Source organism: Equus przewalskii, chromosome X (assembly GCF_037783145.1).
Source record: "Equus przewalskii isolate Varuska chromosome X, EquPr2, whole genome shotgun sequence".
NCBI classification, from domain to species: Eukaryota; Metazoa; Chordata; class Mammalia; order Perissodactyla; family Equidae; genus Equus; species Equus przewalskii.
Window position 1 is genome coordinate 33,781,163 of NC_091863.1, and position 25,953 is coordinate 33,807,115.

Consider the following 25,953-nt stretch of genomic DNA (forward strand, 5'->3'; position numbering starts at 1 on the left):
TTAAAGTTAAAGGACAAGTGTTAGAAAAGAGAAACCAAAACAGGAAATAAGGAAGCCCTGGACTATATGGTCTTTAAACTGTGGCATTGAACCTAGCCTTTTAACTCAAGTTCATTTCCTATCCCATTAACTGAGTGGAAGGTATGAAAAGTGGGCAGTTCTGTAGGCCACACCCACCCTGGGAGCCAAGGTGTACACGGGTGCTCCACAGTGTAGGAAGGAGCTGGTTGCTGGTGAGCTTGACTTGACAGACTAGGTCTTCCTAGAACTGCTGGTGGGAGTGTAATTTATAGGCTAAACCATCTGAAATTCAATTTTTTTCCACTTTGTAAAAATTGGGGTAAAATAAGTATAACATAAAATTTACCATTTTAACCATTTTAAAGTATACCATTCATTGGTTTTAAGTACATTCATAACATTGTGCAACCATCACCACTTTCCATTTCCAGAACTTTTTCATCAGCCTAAACAGAAACGCCATTAATTACCCATTAAACAGTTACTCCCCATTCTGTCTCCCCCAGCCCCTGGTAATAACCTCTACTCTACTTGCCGTCTATGAATGTGTCTATTATAGGTGCCTCATTAAGTGGAATCACACAATATGTGACTTTTTAAGTCTAAATAATATTCCATTGTGTGTATATACCAAATTTTTTTCCCACTCATCTGTCGATGAACATTTAGACTTTCTCTGTATTTTGGCTATCGTGAATAATGCTGCTATGGACGTGGGTGAACAAGTATCCGTTTGAGCCCCTGCTTTCCATTCTTGTGAGTATATACTTAGTGGAATTGCTGGGTCATATGGTGATTTTATGTTTAGCTTTTTGAGGAACTGCCCAACTGTTTTCCACAGTGGCTGCACCGTTCTGCATTCCCACCAGCAATGTATAAGAGTTCTGGTTTCTACACATCGCTTGCCAACACTTTATTTTCCATTTCTTTGATAATAGCCATCCTAGTGGGTATGAAGTGGTATCTCATTGTGGTTTTCATTTGCATTCCCTAATGACTGGTGATGTTGAACATGTTTTCATGTGCTTATTGCAAAAAAGCCTGCTGGGATTTTCATAGGGGTGGGGTTGACTCTAGATCAATTTGGGGAGTATTGCTATCTTAACAATATTAAGTCTTCTAATCCTTGAACATGGGCTGTTTTTCCATTTATTTTGGTTATCTTTAATTTCTTTCAGTGATGTTTCATAGTTTTCAGCGTACAAATCTTGCACTTCTTTTGTTAAATTCATTCATTAGTATTTTATTCTTTTTGATGCTACTGTAAATGGAATTGTTTTCTTAATTTCACTTTCAGATTGTTTATTGCTAGTACATAAAAACATAATTGATGTTTTAATATCGATCTTATATCCTTCAACCTTGCTAAACTCGTTTATTAGCTCTAATAGTTTTTTATAATGGATTCCTCAGGAGTTTCTATTCACAGGACCATGTCATCTGCAACAGAGGTAGTTTACTTGTTCCTTTCTTACCTGGATGTCTTTTAGTTCTTTTTCTTGCCCTGGTTTGAACCACAAGTACAACGTCGAATAGAATTGGTGAGAGCAGGCAGCCTTGTTAAAGGTGCACTTTTGATAGGGTTAAAAGACCTGTGTTCAACACTTACCAATCCTGCCTGGTGACCACGGGCAAATCACTTACCCTTTCTGTTTCCTTATCTAGAATGAATGATGGCAATATCTGTTCTGGCTACCTCACAGGGTTCTGAGGATTAAATAAAACAACCATGCGCTTATCAAACCAACAGTGTACATGGATGGTAGTGTCCACCCTTTAGGAGCTCATAAGCTAGTGGAGAAGACAAGCCGTTCATGGAAGTAATTATAAAAACAAGATAAAATGTGCTATGAATTAGCGCTAGGAATTTTGTGTCTTGGACACCTTATTAGAAAATTTTTCTGGGTAAACCTTTGTATAGTCTAGTACTGTATTGAGAAATAGTTTTAAAGTTTAAGATACTAGTAATGTTTTGCTCTGTCACCCTAAATTAGCTTACATTCCACTTTAAGAACCCTTTATTACAAATTCACATAATTATAACTAAATCCAACTGTTCTATACAAAATATAATAACCTTATTTTATAGGATTTTGCTATGATTTTGCATACAAGTTGATGTCCACAAGCATTTTTAAATCAAAAGGAAATCGGTGGTAAATTAAGAACTGCATTTCTTTTCTCTTCATTTGGGCATCCGAGGGACTGTACAGAATTGTTCCAAGCCCTCCATCTATTTGAGATTAGCCTGTTAACCTTCACTTTGGAATATAAACATGTAGAAAATAGTCCATGACATAGTGAATGTCATGGGTTCACAAGGCCCTTCTGGGTTCTAACTGAATCGGGCCGATGATTTGGCAAAAGAGGCTGATCTTGCTACATTTAGTACTGCTTAGTCGCTATGCAGTCCGTGGCACTTTGTAGTTTTTTCTTTGTTGTTCTGTTTTAAGGGCACCTATGGTCGATCACAGTCGGGCTGTGCGGAAGCCCAAGTACATTCGGGTACTGCTGCTGCAGGATCATGTGAATGAGTTTCTCAGAGCACCTGCTTCCTAGGGTGGGGGGAAGGCCCCCACTCCTAACTCTCCCCCCTTCCCGCCGCAGTAGATAGCCACACCTTCCCTCTATCGGCGCGGAGCAGGTGGCCACGCTCTCGGGACCTTGTACTGCGACCGCCCCCAACGTCCCCGCCTCGTGGGCCTGGCCGGCCCAGGGGCCACGTGACGCGGGTCAGCAGTACTGCCAAGACCCCCAGGCACCGTGGGTGCGACCGCCCCGCGCATGGGCTCCAGATCTCGTCTTTCCGCTACCCCTCCCCCCAATCCCGGAAAAGGGGGAGGCTGGTGACGTCATCATCCGGGCACTCGGCGGCGGGGCCACGGTTCACAATGGAACAAAAACAAGCGGCCCAAGTCAAACTCTGAGCGACGCAGCTGTGGCTCGCGCTGTTAACCCTGTCCTAGCCACACACCCTGCCAGTCCCGACCTCCCGGCTCCTTCTCTGGTGTGGTATGCCAGATCCTTTCGGGCCTCCCTTCCCCCACCCTTGCCCGTCCTCGTGCCACCCCTGCCCTGACACTGCTCCGGGGCCGAGGGGTATGGTACAGAGTTCCTGGCCGTAGCGCGACCCTGAAGGGCCGGCTGGAAGAAGCGGAACTGCATGAACATTCTTTACCGCATTGTCTTCCCTTCCCCCACCCCAGCTCTCCGGGTTCCAGGCGTCTCGCCAGGCCCGACTCCCCCGGCGGCACGCGCCACTCTCTGGCTCGACAGCCCTGGGCGGAGGGGGCGAAGCGGGCGCAAGCTGCAGGAGCAGCTGAGCGCCGGGAGGGTGGGCAAGGGGAGGAGGGCCGGGAGGCGGGCCCGGGGGGCGGGGCCTGTCGGGGGCGGGGCGCCTCGGGGCTTTGGGCGGTGCTGGGGCTAGTGGGAGTCTGCGCCGCCGCGCTGCTGCCGCCGCCGCCACTGCTGCTGCCGCCGTCGCTACCGCCGCCGCCACTGGCCGAGTCTTTTTTTTTTTTTTTTTTGGTTTGCCGGATCCGCCATATTGACGAGGACGGGCATCCGCGGCTGCGGAAGCTAGTCTCCGCTGCCGCCGGAGCGGCAGCCTCTCCGCACCGGGCCCTGTGGGCCTCTGCCGCGCGGAGCCCCTCCCCGCCTTGCTCAGCTCCCGGGCCTCGCGGGAGCCCGCCGCCGCCGCCGCCGCCTCTCGCACGGGAGGCGGCCGCCTTAGCGCCCGGTGCTCGGGTCGGCGCCGGAGCGAGGAGCGAGCCGCTGCAAAGCGACCAGGCCCGGAGCGGGGACAGAGGCGGCGACCAGGGGAAGGTGAAGCCGCCACTGCGGGAGGAGGAGCAGGAGGAGGTGACGCAGGAGAAACGCACCGCCCGGAGCCCGTCTGCGCCCTGGGAGAGCCCCAGCCCGAGGGGAGAGGGGGAAGAGGGCCGCCGCCGGCGGCGGAGGAGGAGGAGGAGGCGGCCGCGGCCACCGCCGCTGCAGGGCGGGCGCGGCGAGCCGCTTGTCCCGGCGCCCCCGTGCAGCCCGCGGTCCTCCCGCCCGCAGTCCCGCGACACACTTTGTCGCCCGTCCCTCCTGGGCCTGGGATGCACCCAGGGCCGGCCCTGCCCCGGGACTGAGCCTTGCTGCCGCCTCTGAGTGCCCTGCTGCTGAAGAGAAGACGCCCGTGTCGTGCGGTGAGTAGCCAGCCGCGCCGGGACGACGCGCTTTTCCGGGGCCAACAGCTGGATCGAGGGGAGGGGAGGCGGCGAGGGGGGTGTGCGTGTGCGCGGGGCCTCCCTCCACGCCCGCGCCCGCGCCCGGGGGCTGCCCCGTGCCCCTCCGCCGCCGCAGGCCGGGGGCGCGCGGCGCGGGCGGGGGCGCGGGGCTGCGCTCCGGGCCGAGCCGGCGTCCCGGAGCGTGTGTGTGTGTGTTTTGGACTGGAAGGGAAAATGGCTGACGGCTCCGTCCCTCCCCCTCCTCCCCCTTTCCGTCCTGGCTGGGGCCGAGGGGGAGGATGGAGGCTCCCGGCGCGGCGTGCAGCCCCCGCATCCGCATCCCGGGCCAGCTCGGCGCCGGGGGCTCTTGGCCCCCGACCCTGGGGCTGCAGCCCGGCGCTCGGCGCACTCGCCGCCGCTCGCCTCCCCGGGCTCGTTCCACTTGACACCAAACGCCATTACTGAGGTGGAGTGATTTGGAGCCGGAGAGCTAGGCCTCGGCGACGCCTGGCTATCAGGCCCGACGACTTGTCCGCCTCCCCCCACCCTCCCGCGATAACCCGCAGCTTCTCCTGCGCCCTGTGGCCTGGGAGCCGGCGCCGGGTTATCGCCTCCCTCCACCTCCCGCACCCCCCTGCCTTTGCCCAGGGCCACAGCCGCGCAAGATGTTTTGCTGCCGAAATCGCTTCCAAGCCAGCCTAGATCCACCACTTTTCTATTTTTAACTGTTTCTGCAGAAATATTCGCTTGTGCGAGTTTGTGAATGATAAAGCCTTGCGATTGTTGGGATGCGAGGCTTCAGGTTTGAGAAACGGTGTATTTTTCATTCATTGTGAAATAAGCAGGTAAAGAGTTAGGGCGCAGGTGTACGCCTGTTGTGTAAGATCCGTATGCATTTCCGTGGCGACTGGAACTTATCCGGGAATTCTTAAGATGCCCGATAGAACCTGCTTAAATTAAGCATATTATTTTTTGAAAGTTTCACAGTTAGGGCGTTAATTGGATTTTCCACTGTGCAGTTTACAGGTGTGTGTAATTTCTTCGGATTGTCTTTGAATTTAACTGAGCGAGTTGTAGATGTAGGTTGAATATTCACGCTTTGATTTGGAGGGAGGGAAATATTTGTAGCGTTCTTTTACGTGGAAACTTGGGTCCCCTCAGTCTACCTAATTTTTGTTTCTATACCTTCCTTTTGAGGAAGGATCTGGGGTACCTTGATTAGGAAACTTTTTAGCAGGTACTTAACTCTCTCTTGGAGCTCGTTAGCTGCTCTTAGTGATTATTTGGCAAGGGCTCGTTAACCATGACTAGCTTGGCTTGCTTAATCCGCACACTTGAACTTAAAAATAGAGACAACGTACTCTCCTTTAGGTCTCGCTGATGTACTGATTCAGTGGGCTGCCATTTTGGTTTCAGCGAATGCCTTCCAAGTTCTTAAAGATTTGTGTATTATATATACAAAGATGTCAGTATTTGTTTTCTCAATTTTAAAACTCATGTGCTTTGTCATTCTGGTGACTTTAACCCTTTAAGCTTTGTTGTTCCAATATTTCGATAGAGTGCAAACCAGAAGTATTTGTAATTGGTGTACCAAGGGTGAACTCAAAATGTTTCTGATATGTTTTGCTTTCTCTAATATAAAAATAAGACTTTCGGACCATACTTTTTTTTTTCTCCCTACCCTTTTTCCTTTATTTTTTGCACGAACGTTTAACTTGTAGTTCTTAACGTATTATCTTAATGTTCTCTTGCTGTTTCTTCCTTTTGTTTGCTGACCTTGGTAGTTTCTGAGGGGGAAAATTTCTGGAGAGATTAACAGCAAGAACAGTGCATGCGAGAATCTGAATTCTTCAGAAAGTAACTTTCAAGGGCAGATTTTACCTTTCACCAAATTATTGGGATCTCTCGTTGGTGTTCCATGGTTCTCTTGTTTTATCGATGGAATGCTCAAGTAGGATTTACTTTGGATCTTTTTTCTTCCAGGATCTTGAAATAAATTTTCTGACATCTCAAGAAGATGAGAGATTTCGTGGATATCTCCTCAAAGATAATTTTTCTTTGACGTCGTAGTAATAATGCTTACAGCTTTTGAAAATGGGTGTTTGTCATGAATTTGCTAGTTATCAGGTTCTTGATTAGTTGCACACAAGCAAGCATTCTTTTAGATTATTTTATAAGGTCAATTTTACAACTGATAAAGTTTTTATACTTTCAGAATTTTAATATTGAAACAAATCTTTGTTTAAATCAGGTTAAAGGAAGTTGTTTGAAATATATATGAGTGTGTATGTTAAAAAATTAGTCCTCTTGTCTGTCTTCTGGGTAATTACCTGGGGGGAATATCTTATTCTGTGGTTATTGAGCTAGTTGATGTTTTTTTAATTCTGAAAGAAAATAGTGCTTTGATGCTAGCCTGCAGTATATTTCCCGTTTTTCTGGTGAGTTTGCTGAATCTTGAAATTTTTTTTTTCAAAAATTGAAAAACAGAATTTTAGTTTTTATTTGCTGCTTTTAGGAGCTGTGTCTTTGAAAGCTGTTGTATTGCTAAGTGCTTGTCTTGTTTTAACAGGATGTAACGTTGGTATTTGGGAAAGGGTTAATGCTTTGGACCTCAATCTTGACTGCACATTAAAGTCACTTGGGGGAGTTTAAAAAAGATACACTGTGCCTGGGTCTCACTCCCGGAGACTGATTAATTGGTCTGATATGGGGCCTGGGCAAAGGTATATTTTAACAGCACTGTGGATAATTCTCATATGCAGTCAGGGTTGAAAACCGTTGGGTTGTTGCTGTTAGCATGTTCTTACTGAACTTTCAAATGGATAAATAAGATAGTTTTTTTCCTCAACTATTTTCAGTTATCAGCATAATTGTCATTTATTGAGCATTAATTATGTGCCCGCACTGTTAAACATTTTTCGTTTATTACCTTATGTAGATAGTGCTATCTCCATTATACAGATGAGGGACTCAGGTTGTCAGTCTCAACCAGTGGTGCTTCGACGACTGTGCCACATTAGTGAAATGACACTGGTTACTATTTTTAAAAAACATTTAGAACTTTTGGTTTGTTTCCTGTACTAGCGTAGCTTTAGATTAAAATTTTAATTAAAATATGACAATAGTCTGCAATTTGGGAGATATCTTGGTTGACCAAGGGAGATGCCAAAGCTTTGCAACAAATAGGTTCTTCCCCTTCCAGGTGTCTCCCAACATATTCAGGTTGATGGTTTAGCTGGTGAGTGTGTTTATGACTAAAATAGTGTTAGACAACTAATATTCCTAAAAGATGCAAAATCCAGGCATTTGTCTCCCAGTAACTTATTTAAATCATCCCATAAATGAACATTTAATATCATGTGAACTTCTATTATTTCAGTTTGAGAATTCCTAGTTTTATTTAGCTTAGTTAAAAATCTTAGAAACACTTAGAAAATCAGTGTAATTTTCACAAAAAGTTTTCAAAAGTAAGGCTTTCATTTTGCAGTTTTATAGTATTAGTTGATAATATAATGGAACGAATGAAACAGCAATAACAGCTCTATTTGGTGTTGATTTCTCCTAATTCCCTTGGTCCGCTGTGCTAAATTCTGTATGGGCTGGGGAAAGCTTGCTGATGAAGGATCTGTGAGCATTCTTAATGTGGCACAAGATTTATCAGAGATCTTTCTGTTGAATTAATGATCACTGTTGTCCTATTTTTTATGCTATGAAGTCTATCATAAGGAGAAAAGATTTCATGATACTTACGTGCATTGGAGTTTGAATTTATCATTTAAGCATTACTGTTGAATATAAAGTAATGGCCAGCGTAATCTACTTTGAAGGAATAAAATGTGAAAAAGTATACTGTTAAGATGAGATATCTTACCGAAATCGATTCTCCAAACGTGCCTGTGCTGGACTTGCAGGCTTCAGTGTGTGCGCACACACAATACACGTATTCGGCTGCAAATGGGTTTCCGATTCTATTTTCAGTCACTGTCCAACAGTGGTTTTCTACCTCACTTGGGGACAGAATCACATGTGGAGCTTTTCCAAAATGTATTTGCCTAGGTCTTACTCTGTGGACATTATAATTGAGTAGATTTGGGGTGGGAACTGGGTGTTAAAAAATTCAAAAGATGATTCGAATGTGCCACTGGGGATTTTTTTTTTGCAGTTCATTTTAGGGTAAGGGGAGATCTGAGACTCTGAGTTTTGTGTCCTACCATTAGGTAGTAACATTCTTGCTTGAGTTTAGTTTTTTCAGTCACACTGCCAAAAATTCCAGTGACTGAATTTGTAGTGAAAAGTTCAGAGACTACAAATATTAACACCAAATAGTTAATAGTTGAGAGAGACTGGAATTCCACTTAGGATTTTATACACGCACGCGTAAAATAGATTTGTTCATTCTCCCTTACCGAGCACCGTCTTAAGAGTTGTGGTTCCAGCTTTAATACTAACATTAATATCTGTTAAGGCATTAGTTTCCTTTTTATCCACTCAGCAAATATTTATTGGGCACCTACCATGTGCCAGACACTGTTGTAGAGATTACCATTATCCAGAAACTGACGTTGTACGAAATGAGGGGCATCGGACTGGCTGATCTCTAAAGTCCTTCCTAGCTCTAATTTTGTCATTCTTGTGTCTCATAGAAGGAGACTGAATTAAGTTGTTGTAAGAAATATACCTAGTTATGGTATAAGCCAATGGGATTTTCCTTTTACCTTTCAGTGTCTTTAAATAAGTTAAATAGAATTTTGTTCTGAGTGTCAGTCTTCTCCAGTGGACCCAGATGTCAAGTACAGTAGTAATTAATTCTTTCAGAATTCTTGCCTGTTGTCTTTAGGAATAGCTATACTTGATGTTTTTAATTTTGGGCCAGGAATTACATACTCTGGTGTCATCCCTTCCCCCTGCCATTCCTTTTCTGTATCGATGCTCTTTCAGTTCTCTCTACACTGTTTGTGTGGTTTTCTGTCTTTTTGTTTGTTTTGTGGTGTTCAGATGCTTTGATTAATTTTGTCCTCCGAATTCTTTCAGGTTGGTGGCGTCCCTCTGATGAGACTCAAGATCCTAAGTCGCTGATGTATCCCTAGCCCCTAGAAAGTGCTTGGCACACAGACATTCAGTAACTATTTGTTGGATGAATAATCAGTTCACGATATTATACTTTCAGTATGATTTCTCTATTTCTTTGCTAATTCTCCTTATTACTTGGAGTCACTTAACTTCATCTGATAATCCTTTTATGATTGAGCAGTCCTGGAAGGAATCTTAGATCTAGTCAAACTCCTTGTTTTTCAGATGAGGAACATGGCTCAAAGAGGTGAAGTAACTTGACTAAGGTAGCGTGCATAGACTGCCTTCTGAATGAAGGTATTTCCGTATCTAACAAGTCACATTAATTACTAAATTCTTTGAATTCCATTACCTTTGTGGTCACTCTCATAAAATTCACACTTAACTCTATCCCTCATAATACATGCTAAGGTCAGGGCTTCTGTCCTTTACGTTTGTGTATTAGAGAGCACATATAATAGGGTTGTTGACAGTAACTGCTTGATTGCCTTAATGGCAAAATCTGGGGGAGTATTTGACTTCACTGCCTGGAACTACTTGTACAAAATTTATGTATTGTCATATATGGCCCTTTTCAGTTTAGCCTTTCTGTAATTGATCAGTTGTGTAAGGTTTCAAAACTTTAGATCCATATTGACCAACCGTTATCCAAGGAATTGTTTTCCTTGGGATGATTTGGAGCTGGGTGTCTTGGATTTCATCCTCAACCACAGAGCCTGGGAAGTGCGAAGAGAAGGAAATTTAGGAAGAAAAGGAGTAGGAGAAGTCTTCCTTTCCTGTCCTATTTCTGCCCATTTCCTTCCTACTGACTTTGGTGGTTATTGAGAGTTGTAAGTGTAGGTTGTTGGTTACATTTCTCTTTTCTGGTCTTTTGTCTCAGCTAGTTACTTAGAACTTCTAAGCAAGTCTACTCAATTAACCTGGATACCAGAGAGCAGGAAATTAGTATATAGTGTTCGCCCCATGTTCTACCTAACAGAGTATTTCGTCTCTGATCAAGGTAGTGTAGAAAGATTTGGTTGCTAACACCTGAGTTCAGAGCAGGGATCAGCAAACTTTTTCTGTAAAGGGCCAGATTATAAATATGTCAGGCTTTGCGTGCTAAGAGGCAAAATCGAGGATATTGGGTAAATTTTCTATCAATGAAGTTCGAAATACAACGATAATTGAGTACTCTTATTGGTAATTCAGGTCTAATGAGAATAGAATTGGGGAGGCCTAATAATACAGTATTTTGTCTAATTGGGGTTTAAAGTTAGTATTACTTGTTATCAAATTGATTGTAAATGTTCCCCTGTGAAATCCGTTCTCAGCTCATGGGCTGTACGAAAACAGGAGGCTGGCTTTGGTCTGACCATAGTTTGCCAGCCTTTGTTTAGAGCAGTGGTTTTCAAGCCCTGAGGGCTTGTTAAAACAGATTACTGGGCCCTGCCCCCAGAGTTTGATTCAGTAAGTATGGAATAGGGCCCGAGAATATGCATTTCTAACAAATTCCCAAGTATGGACCCACCCTGGGAGAATTACTGTTTTAGAGATGAATTCCAGCATATCCTGCTTTTCTTCAGGCTTATCGCTTGATCTAATTTTTCTTGAATCTTTATTTTGTACTTTATTTTAAATTCATCACTTATATATTAAATGCCTATTATGTGCTAGGTATAGGTGATAGGGATACAAGGTGAGCAAAACAGAATTGTCGCTGTCATAGATACTGGTTAAGAGTGAATTTAAAAATCACTTTCCACAAACCCTTTAGAGCTAGAGTCTGTGAGACAAAGAGCGCCATTTTGAAAGCAGGGCAGTGGTGTTTCATACTCATGTTAAAGGGAAGCTAAATTGGAAGGAGACGTTATTAAAATATTTCAATAATTTGATGTCTTTGGGGATAATGTTCTGTATAAATGAATTTTTCAGAACATCAAAGCTTACTTTTAAATACTTAAACCAGTGTATTATTTGACGGGAAGCTTTCTAAAGAGGTTATGTACTTTCTTTTTATAATTTTTATCTGATTATGAAGTTAATGTATTGTTAAGAAAAAGTTTGGGGAGCATGAGGGAATAAAAGCAAAAAGTGAAACACCCAAACTCCACCTCTGATAATTCCATCATGTAGAAGCAACCACGTTAGTAGATGTGTGTTAAATCAAAAGTTCTCATCAGTTAGGTAATCAGATTACTAAGTTATGTTTCCTTATGTCCTTTGCCTCTACTTACTCCTGCCTCAGGACTTGAGTGTGTGCCATTTGTTCATCCTGCTTCAGAGACACTGTTTTCATTTTCCTCCTCCCTCCTCCAGTTTTCTTTTTTTGGGGGTATTGCTTTTATAAATACTGCTCAAAACTCTCATCATGAAGTTGATTTATTGTTTTGCTGAGGAAGATTAGCCCTGAGCTAACATTTGTGCCAGTCTTCCTCCACTTTATATGTGGGTCACCGCCTCAGCATGGCTCATGAGTGGTGTAGGTTCACACCCAGGATCCAAACCCTTGAACCCTGGGCCACTGAAGTGGAGTACGCTAAGCTTAACCTCTGTGCCACAGGGCCAGCCCCATGAAGTTGATTTTAATACAACTTTCCAACCTAATTTCCCATCGTCTTTTATTTATTTCTTCCCCCATCCTCCATTTACTGGACTCTACCAATTCTCCAGGAACACCTTATGTTCCCAGTTCTGTTACTGTGCTTCTTCAGTGTCCTTTTCAGAGGCTGCTTGTTCTTTGCTGGTGCCAGCTACACCATGAACATAATTGAATTGCTCTTTGGCCTCTTTGATTTTATACACCTGTCGCTTACCATCTTCAGTGGCTCTGGAGGTTTACAGGATGGTTCACATACACACTAAAAGGCCCCAGGCTTTTTTGAATTAATGTTTTTGCTTTTTTTTTTTTAAGATATCTCATTTTCTCAATAATGGTTATTTTCACTGTTGTCAGTTGTGGTTCCAGTCCTAATTTCCTCCTTTCTTTTTAATGTGCTGTGGACTGGGAAACGAGATAACAGTGCACATTACAAATGTGTATATAAAGAATGAGGATCTCTTACAAGAACTTTGTAATGAGCTCTGCTTCCTGTTTCTATACCTTTTTCCATTGAAAAATGTTAGCTAGTCCTCAGCTGTGATACATTTGACTTTTGTATAGTCTCTGTTTAATACAATATATGTTAACCCTGAAGCTCCCTTCCTTAAGTCAGATTCAGAGTTCTGTCCATTAGCTGATGAAAGAAGTTTCTTTTTATTGCCTGCCTGAGAACAGTTCTGTTTCAGCAGTCTGGCTGTCTTTGTACATTAGTGTCTTGTATGTTAATTTGCAAGTTCAGTTGTATTTTGTTCTTTTATAAAAATGAGTGGAAAACAAAAGTGCATCAGCTGGAGGTCTCAAACTTAATATCCTTGAGACAGGGAACTAATTAGGGATATGAATCTTTAACCTTAGCGTGTTAGGTTGTGCTCATTGGTTATGTTGGTTGATTTTGTTCAATGGTGAATGAAATAATTACAACGAAACAGCAAAGTATGGCAAATGTCTAATAAAGTTTATATGTGAACGGTGAAGTGTAATTAGGGATTTTTAATACTTTCCTGCACTCTGACTCTGAGAGTTGGAAAAACCCCTAGAAACATGTGAATCTGTTGTTTGGCTTTGAAATATGTGACTTCTGTCACATTTTCAGGACTGCATTATGTATGAAGAGGGACTGCCTCTGCATAGTGTTTGCCCAAACTCTTGTGGAAGTGATTACAGAAAATATCATTTCCTTCTATTTAATCATTAGTATGTATATATCTGTTTACTGTGTCCTAATGTAGATAAATATCAACTATCCAAAATTCTTGAGAGTTTTTGACTCGGAGCCTGCTGAGCTGGGGCGAGAGGGATTGTGGGTCCAGACTGAGGGCTGGAAGAAGAACAGACTGTAGTGCCTGCAGGTGTATTTCTTGTCTGATGGTGGATGTCGTTATGCGAGCGATATAAATGTCAGATGTCTTGAATTACTCCTACTCAAGGGTTACCTTAGTTATCCTCAGTCCATCCTGGGAAGAAGAATCGTCAGTGAAAGGAGAATCAGGGAAAGATTCTTTGGCTAATGTTCATCTCACAGCCACAAGAATCACGCTCTTCAAGTACCTCCTTATCTCTTCCTGCTCTCTCTCCAGACACTCCTCAGAACTCTTACCATGCCAGTCCTACCCAAAAAATGTCATTTTGATACAATTCCAATCTACTTTTCCAAAGTTGTTTCTCGTTCTCCCGCCTAATCCGACTGTCCATGGTTGAAACAGATGCCTTTAGCCTTTCCTTTTCCCATGGCTCTGCTCTGTCTCCTCTTTATGGCTCGCCTGCAATGCCCAGCTCACGTGCTGGCTTCATGAAGTGTTTTCTGATTCTCTCTAGTTGGAACTGGTCTTTACTTTCTCTGAATTCTGGTAACTTTTTTTATGCTTTTCTTTTGGTCTTAACTCATTCTACTACATTTTCTTTTCTTTGTGTTTCTTCAGAAACAGCCCCTGTGAAGGTGGCTCTGAGAAGTTTCCTGAGACTCAGTTGATAGTCTCTAAGTCTGAACTGTCCTTTGTGGGTGGTTAGAGCCTCCCTCAGTCTGATGAGCCACTGTAGTGGGTAGTGAAGAGCTCTAACCTCAGTCAAAAGGCTTGGGTTACAATTGTAACTATTCTATCAACTAGTGAGCCAGTTATTTAACCTCGACGAAATTGTAAAATGAAAGATTTGAACTGGGCAATTGCTGTCTTATAACAATTGAATTCATTCATTTAGTCCCATTCTAGCACAGGGGCATACAAAGATGATTAATCCTTACTTTTTAGGCTGTAATGTTAGTGGGCCAGACAATTAATTATATAGTGTGATAAGTGCTGTATTAAATGGAGTTCTGAAAAATGGAATGGTAGAAGAGATGATGAAATTCTCGTTTGGGGTTGAGTGAGTTTTGCTGGTCTTCGAAGGTGTCCTATTTGGTGGCCCTGTGAATTGGAGCAGGGACTTCTGGGCAAAGGGAGCAATTTGAGATTAGGGTTTTTAACCACAATACTTTGCGCCAGATAATTCTTTGTTTGGGGTGCTGTCCTATTGCTCTCTGGCCCGTCCCTATGAGATACCAGTAATATTCCTTCCCCTCAGTTGTGACAACTAAAATTGTCTCCAGACAGTGCCAAATGTGCCTTGGGGTCAAAATTTGAGAACCACTACTTGAAATGGAGGAATGGAAGTGTCAGTATAGTGTTTTTACAGAAAAGCCAGCAGAATGTAGAAGGAACACTGGAGATACTGGGAGGGAAGGATTATGGGAGATGAGACTAGAAGGGTAGTTTGAGTGAGGCTGGATCACAAGGGATGACCTTAAATGCCATGTTGGGGCACTTTAACGTTTTGTTCAGGTAACGAGATGGGCCTTCAGATTTAAGTGAAAGGAGAGAGGATTAGATTTGTGTTTGTTTTTTGGAAGGTAATTCCTATGGCAGCATGGAGGGCGCGTTGGAGAGTTGGGTGGCAGAGGGATTGAGACAGCGTTTGAATAGTTCGGCTGAGAGATGGCTTAGGGCATGGAGTAAAGGAGTGAGGTGCCTGGGACTCCCCTTTATGAGGGAGGTGCTGCTAGTTTGACTTTGGCTTCTCTGTTGTTGAGCGGGGTGCTGAGCTGCAGAGCAGAAGACCTTGATTGTCTTTTCCTTCTTCAGCTCCTTCTCCCATCCCCAGTTCCCTTTCCCCACTGAGAGCTGCTGTCGAGATCTGTTGGAAGGTCATCTAGAGAAAGCAGTCTGGGTTATAGAATGACTGTATTTTCCTAATGTGGCTCCGGTACTTAACAGTGGATTATCAAAGCACATGCCTTCCTTACCACCCCCTACCCCAGCTGTAGGAGCTAGGATCTCAAATCCCGAGAACGTTAACTGTGGGCTCTCCATAGTTTGTATAGGTGTTATTTTACAGCTTTTAAAACAGATGGATACACAAGAATGGGTGAATAATCTTATTATTTAAATAGTTGCAATAAATTTTATTGGCTCCTATTTTGGAGGTTTTTTTGTTTGTTTTAAGCCAGCGGTCGTATCTTAAGTGAAAGTGGTGTGTTCAGTGGGAGGGAAGTGGACTCTGAGTCAGGGGCTGTATTTTAGTTTCAGTTATCCTGCTCTCTGTGTGTGAAGTCACTTAACTAACCTCTTGGGTCCTCACTACTCTTGTCTGTAAAATCCCAAGGTGTGGACAAGAGATGACTTAAGCTCCCCTTTTTTTTTTTTTAGGAGTTAGTAAATTTCATCTTTTATCCCTAGAGATGTGGAGAAAACTGGAGTCTGAAGAAGAGAAATTTTCAAGTAAAGGAAAATAGGAAAGGTAAAATGGGTTAGTAGGTTTAGGAGTTGTTGGATTGACAAGTAGAGGGAGGGATAATATTATAATTGGAATGTTTCCTCTCCCTTGTTTTTCTTTTGTGTCTGTCTGTCTGGAGGGCTTTATTTTATTGAGAGTCCTGTGGGTTAATTGTGCTTGTAGTGTGAATTTAGAGACCACAGACTTTCTCTGCTGACAGAGCAGCTTAAAGTTTGGTTAAGTGTTCATCTGAGGTCTAGTTTAAGCTTTAATAACTTACTGCTGTTAAAAAGTGATGTAGCTTGCTAGGGAAAATAATATTCAGGGGAAGTTGTTTTTTCTGAATTGAGGATGAAAGTATGCAGATAAATATAGTAGCAGTGATTTCGTCTGGCACAGATGGTTTCAGAGAAAATGTTGATACCTACTTTTTCATCACTGTAAGACAAGTAGCAAAAGAAGCTTACTGCTTTTATCGTCTGTCATTAGGCCAGCCTTTCTCAAACTTACTGGTCTGAGGACCCCTTTATAATTATTGAGAACCCCAAAGAGCTTTTGTTTATGTGGGGTTATATTCGTTGATATTTACTATATTAAAAATTAAAGTGGAAGCATTTTAGAAATTTGTGTCTGCATTTAAAAATAACAAAACTAACTGCATGTTAATGTAAATAATACTTTTACAGAAAATAACTTTTCCAAAGCAAAAATTAGAAGAGTGGCATTATTTTTGCAAATATCTATATCTGGCTTAATCGAAGACAGCTGGATTCTGTATATGCTTCTGCCTTCAATCTGTTGTGATATAATACATCATGTAGCCTCTGGAAGAACTCTACAGTATGCCTGAGAGAGAATGACAGTAACAATGGCAAATAACATCTTATTATGAAAATAATTTTGATCTCTTGAATCTCCTGAAAGGTCTCAGTGGACCACACTTTAAGAACCAGTGCCTTAGGCTCCCAGGGGAAGTTTGACATTATCTTTTGACTGGCTTACCTCCTATAATATATAACTTGCATACTGTCAAGTCCACAGATCTTAAGTGTGTAGCTTGATGAATTTTTACAAATGTGCACATCTGTATAACTACTGTTGAGATCAACATACAGAACGTTCCCAGTGTCTCAGAAGGCTGCCTCGTCGCTCTACCGCCACCCCCCAAAACGATATTCTGACTTCTGTCTTTCAATGAATTAGTTATGCCTGTTACTGAACTTCATATAAATGGGATGATACAGTATGCACTCTTGTGTCTCGTTTCTTTTGCCAAACACATAATTGATTAGTTTCTTCTTTTTCATTGCTATGTAGTCATTGTATGAAATATACCATGATTTATTTAGCCATTCTGCTGTGGGTGGACATTCAGATTGTTTACAGTGTTTTCACTAATTATAAAGTCTTGCCGTGATAATTTTAGTACATGTTTCTTAGGCACCTTTGGTACACACCCAGAAGTGGAATGGCTGGGTTATAGGGAATGTGTGTGTGTAGCTTTAGTAGATACTGCCAAATAGGTTTCCCCAGTAGTTGACTGGACCGGTTTAGAATCCTACAGCAATGTAGTTCAGGTTGCTCTTCCTTATCAGCACTTAGTATTGTTAGTCCTTTTAATTTTAGCCATTTTTGTGGAGATTTAGGAAGATCTAATTGTGGCTTAAATATTCATTTACCTGTGTCTAATGATGTTTAGAACCTTTTCGTGTGCTTGTTGGTCTTTTGGCTGTTTAAATTCTTGCTTGCCTATAAAATCTGAAGTTTGGCCCGTAGACAGCTTGAAGTCTCTTGTAGCTCAAAATCACTAGTTGAATGAATTCTCTGAAATAAGAGATTTTAAAAAATGAACTTAATTGATCTCTTAGTGATAAGGGGTTAAGTATTCCTAATAATTTTTTAAAAAATATATGTGTTTGGCTTTAGAATGTGTCTGTAAAGATCTTTGCTCTTGAGAAATTCAATACTTCATATTAAAATCTGGCCTTTAGAAATAAACCAGGAAGACAAGAAATAACAAGTGTTGGTGAGGATGTAGAGAAAAGGGAACCCTGTGCACTGTTGGTGAGAATGTAAATTGGTGTAGCCACTATGGAAAACAGTATGGACGTTCCTCAAAAAATTAAAAATAGGGGCTGGCCCAATGGCGTAGTGGTTAAGTTCACATGCTCTCCTTTGGTGGCCCAGGGTTCACAGGTTCAGGTCCCAGGCACGGGCCTAGCACTGCTTGTCAAGCCATGATGTGGCAGCATCCCACACAAAATAGAGGAAGATCAGCATAGATCTTAGTTCGGTGGCAGTCTTCCTCAGGCAAAAAAAAGGGGGAAGGTTGGCATTGGATGTTAGCTCAGGGCCAATTTTCCTCACCAAGCTAAAAAATAAATAAATAAATAGAACTACCATACAACCAGCAATTCCACTTAGTCATATTTATCCGTCTGAAGAAAACGAAAACACCATCTTGAAAAGATATGTGCACCCCCATGTTCATTGCAGCACTATTTACAATAGCCAAGATATAGAAACAACCTAAGTGTCCATTGATGGATGAATGGATAAAGAAATTGTAGTATCTATATACAAGGGAATATTATTCAGCCATGAAAAAAAAAAGGAATGAAATCTTGCCATTTGGGACATCATGCATGGACCTCGAGGACATTATGCTAAGTGAAATAAGTCAGAGAAAGACAAATACCATATGATCTCTCATATGTGGAATCTAGGGAAAAAACCCAGCCTCACAGATGACAGAGAACAGGTTGTGGTGGCCAGAGGCAGGAAGTAGAGGGCGGGAGAAATGGATGAAGGGGGTCAAAAAGTAAAAAAATAAAATCATATATTGAATCTCAAATAAAAGAGAAAGAAAACAGGAAGCTTATTCTATTCTTTTTCTGTTCCACTGTTCAGGACTTTTTTATATATCCCAATAAATGTCTAAGCTTAACTATCATTCTTTTTTGTGTGAAATTCACACTTGTGAAATTCATTTTAAAGAATTTCCTTGCTACCTTGCTCCTCTGAGGGTGCCTAGACTGGTAACTTCCTTAAGGGCAGAACTGAGTCTTGTTTACTATTCTATCTTTCCAGGGTCTAGCACAAAGTAAGTATTCAGTCGTCACCAAGACAAGTTCTTTTTCCTACATATTTTTCACCCTTTAATTATTTAGCCAGATTTCGCATGATTGCATATATTTTACTCACCAGTGAACTTTTTGTATAGGCCAAATTTTCTTGGTTAAAATTTAACACCTAATGCCAGAGATAGGAGAAACGAGGTTATGCGTACCGCTCAGAGTGCTTGCCGTGACTGGCGCTGGTCTTTTGCTAGTTACTCTGAACTGCTGTTACATTGACTGCAGTAGGCCGTTCCCTTCTCCAGCCCTACACACGCTCACTTGGCCTACTACTCATCCTTATCCTTTAAGATTCAGCTCAAATGTTTGAGCAGCTTTTGTAGATATTCTCTACCCTCATGGAACTTATTCCCCCTCCCACCAAACTTTTTATTAAGGAAAAATCAAACATACAGGCAGATGTCACTTTATCGTGCTTTACTTTACTGTGCTTTGCAGATACTGCATTTTTTACAAATTGAAGATTGGTAGCAAGCCTGTGTCAAGCAAGTCTCTTGGCACCATTTGTCCAATAGCATTTGCTCATTTCCTGTTTCTGTCGCATTTCAGTAATTCTCGCAGTATTTCCAACATTTTCATCATTATTACTGTATTTGTTATGGTGATCTGTGATCACTGATCTTTGATGTTGCTACTGTAATTGTTTGGGGCACCACGAACCGCGCCCATGTGAGCTGGTGAACTTAATCAGTGAATGTTGCGTGTGCTCTGACTGCTCCACCCGCCGGCCGATCCCTTGTCTCTCTCCCCCTCCTCAGGCCTCCCTGCTCCCTGAGACAACAATGTTGAAATTGGGCCAGTGAATAACCCTACAGTGGCCTCTAAGTGTTCAAGTGAAAAGAGGAGTCACACGTCTCTCACTTTCAATCAAAAGCCAGAAATGATGAAGTTTAGTGAGGAAGGCATGTCAAAAGTCAAGATGAGCCAGAAACTAGGCCTCTTGCGCCAGTTAGCCAAGTTGTGAACGCAAAGGAAAAGTTCTTGAAGGAAATTTAAAAGCGCTACTCCAGTGAACACATGAATGATAAGAAAGTGAAACAGCCTTATCGCTGATATGGAGAAAGTTTTAGTGGTCTGGATAGAAGATCAACCAGCCACAACATTGCCTTAAGCCAAAGCCTAATCCAGAGCAAGGCCCTAACTCTTGTCAATTCTATGAAGGCTGAAAGAGGTGAGGAAGCTGCAGAAGAAAGGTTTGAAGCTAGCAGAGGTTGGTTCATGAGGTTTAAGGAAAGAAGCCGTCTCTGTAACATCAAAGTGCAAGGGGAAGCAGCAAGTTTCCAGAAGATCTAGGTAAGATAACAAAGCTGGCTACATTAAACAACAGATTTTCAATGCAGACAAAACAGCCTTCCATTGGAAGAAGATGCCATCTAGGACTTTGATAGCTAGAGAGGAGAAGTCAATGCCTGGCTTCAAAGCTTCAAAGGACAGGCTGACTCTCTTGTTAGGGGCTAATGCAGCTGGTGACTTTAAGTTGAAGCCAGTGTTCATTTACCATCCTGAAAACCCTCAAACTGAAGAATTATGCTAAATCTACTCAGCCTGTGTTCTGGAAATGGAACCACAAAGCCTGGATGACAGCTCATCTGTTTACAACATGGTTTACTGAATATTTTAAGCCCACTGTTGAGACCAACTGCTCAGAAAAGAAGGTTCCTTTCAAAATATGACTGCTCATTGACAATGCAAATGGTCACCCAAGAGCGCTGATGGAGATGTGCAACGAGATGAATGTTTTCATGCCTGCTAACACCACATCCATTCTGCAGCCCGTGGGTCAAGGAGTAATTTCGACTTTCAAGCCTTATTATTTAAGAAATACATTTCATAAGGCTATGGCTGCCAAAGGTAGTGATTCCTCTGTTGGATATGGGCAAAGTAAATTGAAAACCTTCGGAAGGATTCTTGAGGTGGAATCTACTCCTGGTGAAGGTGCTGAGAAGATTGTTGAAATGACACCAAAGGATTTAGAATGTTAGATAAACTTAGCTGATAAAGCAGTGACAGAGTTTGAGAGGATTGACTCCAATTTTGAAAGTAAGTCTGTGGGTAAAATGCCGTCAAGCAGCATTGCATGCTGCAGACAAATCGATTTGTTTGTGAAAAGAAGAGTCCGTCGATGAGGCAGACTTCATTGTGGTCTTGTTTTAGGAAGTTGCCACAGCCATCCCAGCCTTCAGGAACCGCCACCCTGATCAGTCAACAGCCACCAACACCGAGGCAAGACCCTCCGCCAGCAAAAAGATTACTGCTCACTGAAGGCTCAGATGATGCTTAGCGTTTTTCACCAATAAAGTATTTTTTAATTAAAGTATATAGTTTTTTTTAGACATAATGCTATTGCACACTTAATATACTATAGTGTAAACATAACTTTTATATGCACTGGGAAACAAAAAAATTGGTGTGACTCACTTTATTGTAATATTCCATTTTTTGCTGTGATCTGGAAGCAAAGCTACACTGTCTCTGAGGTCTCCCTGTGCACAGCTGTAGATCAGCTCCCATCAGCTGGCTTCAGTGCGTGGCTATTCTTTTTTATGTACACTCTCCATTCTGAAGCAAATCCCAGACAACATTTCATTTTAAATATTTTAGTATATCCCAGTCTAATTTAGATGTTTTTCCTTGATGCTCACATTGCCCTTCTCTGTTGTAAGTTACAGGTTCTTAATTTAGTTTTTCCTTATTCTCTTAGTCTATTTTGTATACCTCTCACAACAATAGGAAATACTTAGCACCTATATGTGAGGAACTGTAAAATTGCTTCACATGCATAAAAAGTGTTTTTATTCTTACAACAATCCTAAAAGGTAGATAGCACTATCTCCATTCTGTATAGAAGGAAACCAGGGCAGGGATGTTAAGGAACTTGTGCAGCTTGGACACCTAGATAAGTAGCAGAAAAGGAATTCAACTGAGGCAGTGTATCTTCAGTCTGTACTGGAAACCACTACACTATATAGTGTCTGAGTGAATGAGCTCTGTTAGTATTTTTTCCTTGTTATTTGGCCTTTTGCCTTGCATTTGCTAGTAGCACACAGGCATTATTTGCTCTTTCATAAAATACAGCTAGAAGGGACCTTAGCATGCAGCTCTCCCCCTGTTTTTTGCTGAGGAAGATTTGCCCTGAGCTAGCAACACCTGTTGCCAATCTTCCTGTTTTTGCTTGAGGGAGATTGTCCCTGAGCTAACATCTGTGCCAGTTGTTCTCTATTTTGTACATGGGTTGCCACCACAGCATGGCTGACGAGTGATGTAGGTCCGTGCCTGGGATCTGAACCCATGAACCCGGACCGCCGAAGCAGAGCACGCCTAACTTAACCACTATGCCACCAGGCCTGTCCAGCTCTCCTATTTTAGAGATGAAGTTCCCTTGCCTTTGGCTCTTCTGCTTTTCATTTCATTTGTGATTTGTCAAAATTGTCTACCTCTGGCCTCTTTGTTTAATGATAGTCTCTCAATATAATAAGGGGGAAAGTGCCATAATTGAATTAGAATGTTTTATTTTTATATATTTTACATTACATTTAAAAATTTTAATGTTGAGTTTTCATTTTTGCTTCAACATTGTATTCTTTAAAAATTTCATTTTCAGTAACTTGACATAGCTTTCACTTTTGATTATTAGCCTTTATGGTGTACTGTTGAGTATTATTTGGAAACTTTAGGATTGTATGAAGACATACAGACTTTAAAGGATACTTTTTCTCTTAGATCTCTCTTAATAGAATCTACATGTATAAAACTACATTACACAAACTGTGCAAATGTCCAGCTACTGAATGCATAAATAAGATGTGTACCTTATAATGGAGTATTTTTCAACAGTAGAAAGAAATGAAGTACTGATGTATGCTACAACTTGGATGAACCTTGAAAATAATTATGCCAAGTGAAAGAAGTCAGTCACAAAAGACTCCATATTGTATGATATTATTTGTGTAAAATGTCCAGAATAGGCAAATCTATAAAGAGAAAAAGTAAATTGGCTTGGGGCCGGGGGTGAGGGAAGAGGGAATACGGAGTGACTGCTACTGATGAGTATGGGGTTTCTTTTGGGGGTGATGAGACTGTTCTAAAATTGATTGTGGTGATAGCTGTACCACTGAATGAACTGAAAACAATTGAATTGTACACTTGGAATGATTTGTGTGGTATGTGAATTATATCAAGGCTGTTATTTAAAAAACTACTATATGTAACTTAAAATACAGTGAAGATAATCTCATTGACTAAAAGGAATTTCACATTCTTTGGTTTCCTTTTCAAAGTCTATTCTATAATTGTGACTTAATCTAATTGTGAAAGATTCAGACAAAAAGAGTACCCACTGGATGCACATTGAAAATGGTAATTATTGATAAGCTATCTGCCTTGCTTAAAATCCTGACTAAATGAGATGAGGTCTCTGTTTTCATTGTATTGGAGCAGTATTTCATGACGGGATTAGTAACTTCTAAGTGTTAAGTAATTTTGATAAAGATTGCTAAGAGCTGTTAGTAGCTTGAGTTGTTTATCTTAACCTGTCATCTAACAAAGAGTATACTGATAAGTAGGCATACCTTCTGTGACATTTGGTATGTGACTATGTCTAATATTTTAAGTCAACATTGCTCACTTGCTTATTGTTAATAGGCTGATTTGTTTAGGGACTGGAATTTATTGGGACCTTGCACCCTTTGTAAGGATTCAATAAATAAAGGAATATTTAAGTAAAAGTTTATCTTTCTTTTGACAAGTGATCTGGGTGTATGTACACTATAAATCTCAGTATTTTGAAGGATTATAGTGTGGAAAATAGTGAATATTTTCTGTTTGAGTGGGCAGAACTATAACCAATAGGGATCAGTGACAAGGGAAATAGACACTTGACTCAGAAGAAAGATCTTCCTATTGACAGCAATGGACTTCACGTTGTTCTAACAGAAAACATTCAAGGGGAGATTAGTTGTAGAATTCCTACATTTGGAGCAGTTAATTTCCAAAGCTTCCTAGTCTTTGAGCACCCCCACCCAATCCGTGCAAGCTTCTAGCCTTTTAAGTACCTCTTTGGTACCCTTTTTGTGCTCAGGTTAAAACAAGTATTTTCTTTTTAAAACAAGTCTGTTTTCATTTTTATGATATTCTTAAACATCAATACATGTATTTTGGGCTGTCTAGATGATTGCCTCGTGATCAAGACCTGCCACACCATTTCGGTACTTAGGTTAACTTTGTTTTTAATGCATTGGTGCTCAGTTGTACCGTTTGTGATTTGTGGGATAATGAGAACAATAGAAGCCAACTTAACATAGATGATGTCAGAGCACACCATGTGTACAGAGTGATATAGTAATTCAAGTAGGAGATCTGAGTCTCCCATATGCCATATGATGGTAGTAGGAGAGCCATGCAAAACTCAGGAACCCATGCTTTAGCAGTCAGTAATACACTGCCATCTGTCACACTATATTAATAGTAATAGTTTTGTTTGTATTTAGTTTGTAAATTTGTTGTGTAGAAGAGCAATAAGCATAAGGAGTTTAATTCTAATTTCATTTTTGCATATATTTAGCAGTATTAAAATAGAACGTAACTTAAATTAGTTTTTAGAAATTCTGTTAAGGTAGAACCAGAACTGGCAGGCTTGAGCCAGCTTAGTACTGTTGATGGAAATCTGGTGCTTGGAGTAAGATGGAGAGAACTGGGACTCCAATTCCACATTTACTGGGTTATTTCCCTGTTTATTAAATGAAAAATGTGCTTATGTTTCTACCTAAAAGGGTTCATTTGTTCATTCTCTTACTCAACAGATAATTATTAAGTTGTGTAGCACTGCATAATTTTGATGTCTCGTTACCAGTTTCTTCAGTTTCCCTATTGTCACATTTTCTTTAGAGTTAGCACAAATTCTGATAGGAATACTGTGCTATGAATTGTCTTACAGATGGTAAGATATCTTTGGAACTTTTTTAAAAGGACAAAATTTTGAAATGTAGGATTCTGTGTTATTGCAGTAGACTAATAAAAGCAGCTATGTTAGCAAAACTGTTGAAGCTGTTTGTTTTAAAGATCAATGTGAGCAGTTGCGATATGTCTATCAGGAGCAGAGAATTCTGGTAATGTGTAGTTGGGAGGATGCTTCTCGCCTGGACTGATCTAGAGCTCATGTTCGTAGGGAGTCTGGGAAGGTTCAGAAATAACTGTCGAGAGTACATAATAATGTAATGAGCCTTTCAGGGGAGAAATAGCCAGCATTTGTAGAACCCCTGCTATTTGTTGGGTGTCTTCTATGTGCTAGGCACTTCACATACATTCTCCTCTTAAGCCTTCCCAGCAATTTCTGAAGATGTTAGCCTCCTTGAGAGAAAAAAAATGGTACTTCGAGTTGAAGCATTATCTTTATAGGCATATCTGTTATGTTACAGTTGCTGAAAAACCTCATGTTTTGCAAAATCACGCACCCAGAAGACTTCTGGGGAAAAATAGTATTAAGAAGAAACCGATCACTCGGAAGCTGTGTAACTTTGTAATTAGAGCACTAACAAAAACAATAAAAATTCTAATAAATAGCACAGTTAAAAAGATCCTAAATTCCTGACAAACTATAGTAAATATAGGACTTTAGAAAAGGTAACGTAATGGATCCCTTCCATGTAGAGAGGGGTTGAGGTTACTGAGTTAGGAACACAGGGCTGAAATAAATGCAGAAAGATCAGGGAGAACAGTCTTAAGTACTGCAAGACAGAGCGTGTGGCCAGACTGAGCCAAGAAGAATGTGCCGTGATAGCTACCTGGGCCCAAACCTTTATCTCCCGCCCTCATGCTGCACTCAGCTGCTGTTACTTAGAGCAAGACATTAATGTGTTGAGGGGGAAATTGCTTATGAATTAATGGAACTTGCAGGTGTATTTACTGGCATTTGCCAATGAGCTAAATCCCATTACAAAACTACATCTTTTGTAGCTGAACAGACTTCATATTGACCAAGTCTTTTCACTCCTAAACCCACACTCAGGTTCCATCCTTAGTACTAAATTACGAATAGTTGTCTTTAAAGTGTTTCACCTCCCCTCATGGACTGTTATTTGAGAGGAAAGGGAACTAATATTTAACTGGACACCTTTTGACATTTAAAGATAATTGTTACCTCATTTAATCACAACTATAGCCTTGTTTCCTCAGGTGAGGACACTGAGCC

The 25,953-nt window shown here is 41.4% G+C and overlaps 1 protein-coding gene across 14 annotated transcripts in view; it reads left to right on the forward strand.

Annotated features, from left to right (window-relative positions):
* Positions 1-25,953, forward strand: part of USP9X (ubiquitin specific peptidase 9 X-linked) — a 167,371-nt gene that overhangs the window by 19,714 nt on the left and 121,704 nt on the right. For 6 of the 14 annotated variants that reach the window (XM_070603643.1, XM_070603653.1, XM_070603649.1 and 3 more), the window contains exon 1: positions 3,447-4,211. The exons of 4 other annotated variants lie outside the window; for them this stretch is intronic. The gene's annotated coding sequence lies outside the window, so the exon portion shown is untranslated. Of the gene's footprint in view, positions 1-2,882; positions 3,034-3,403; positions 4,212-15,598; positions 15,655-25,953 lie in introns of those variants that run through there. 4 more of the 14 variants (XM_070603652.1, XM_070603648.1, XM_070603654.1 and 1 more) reach the window with 4 other exon arrangements.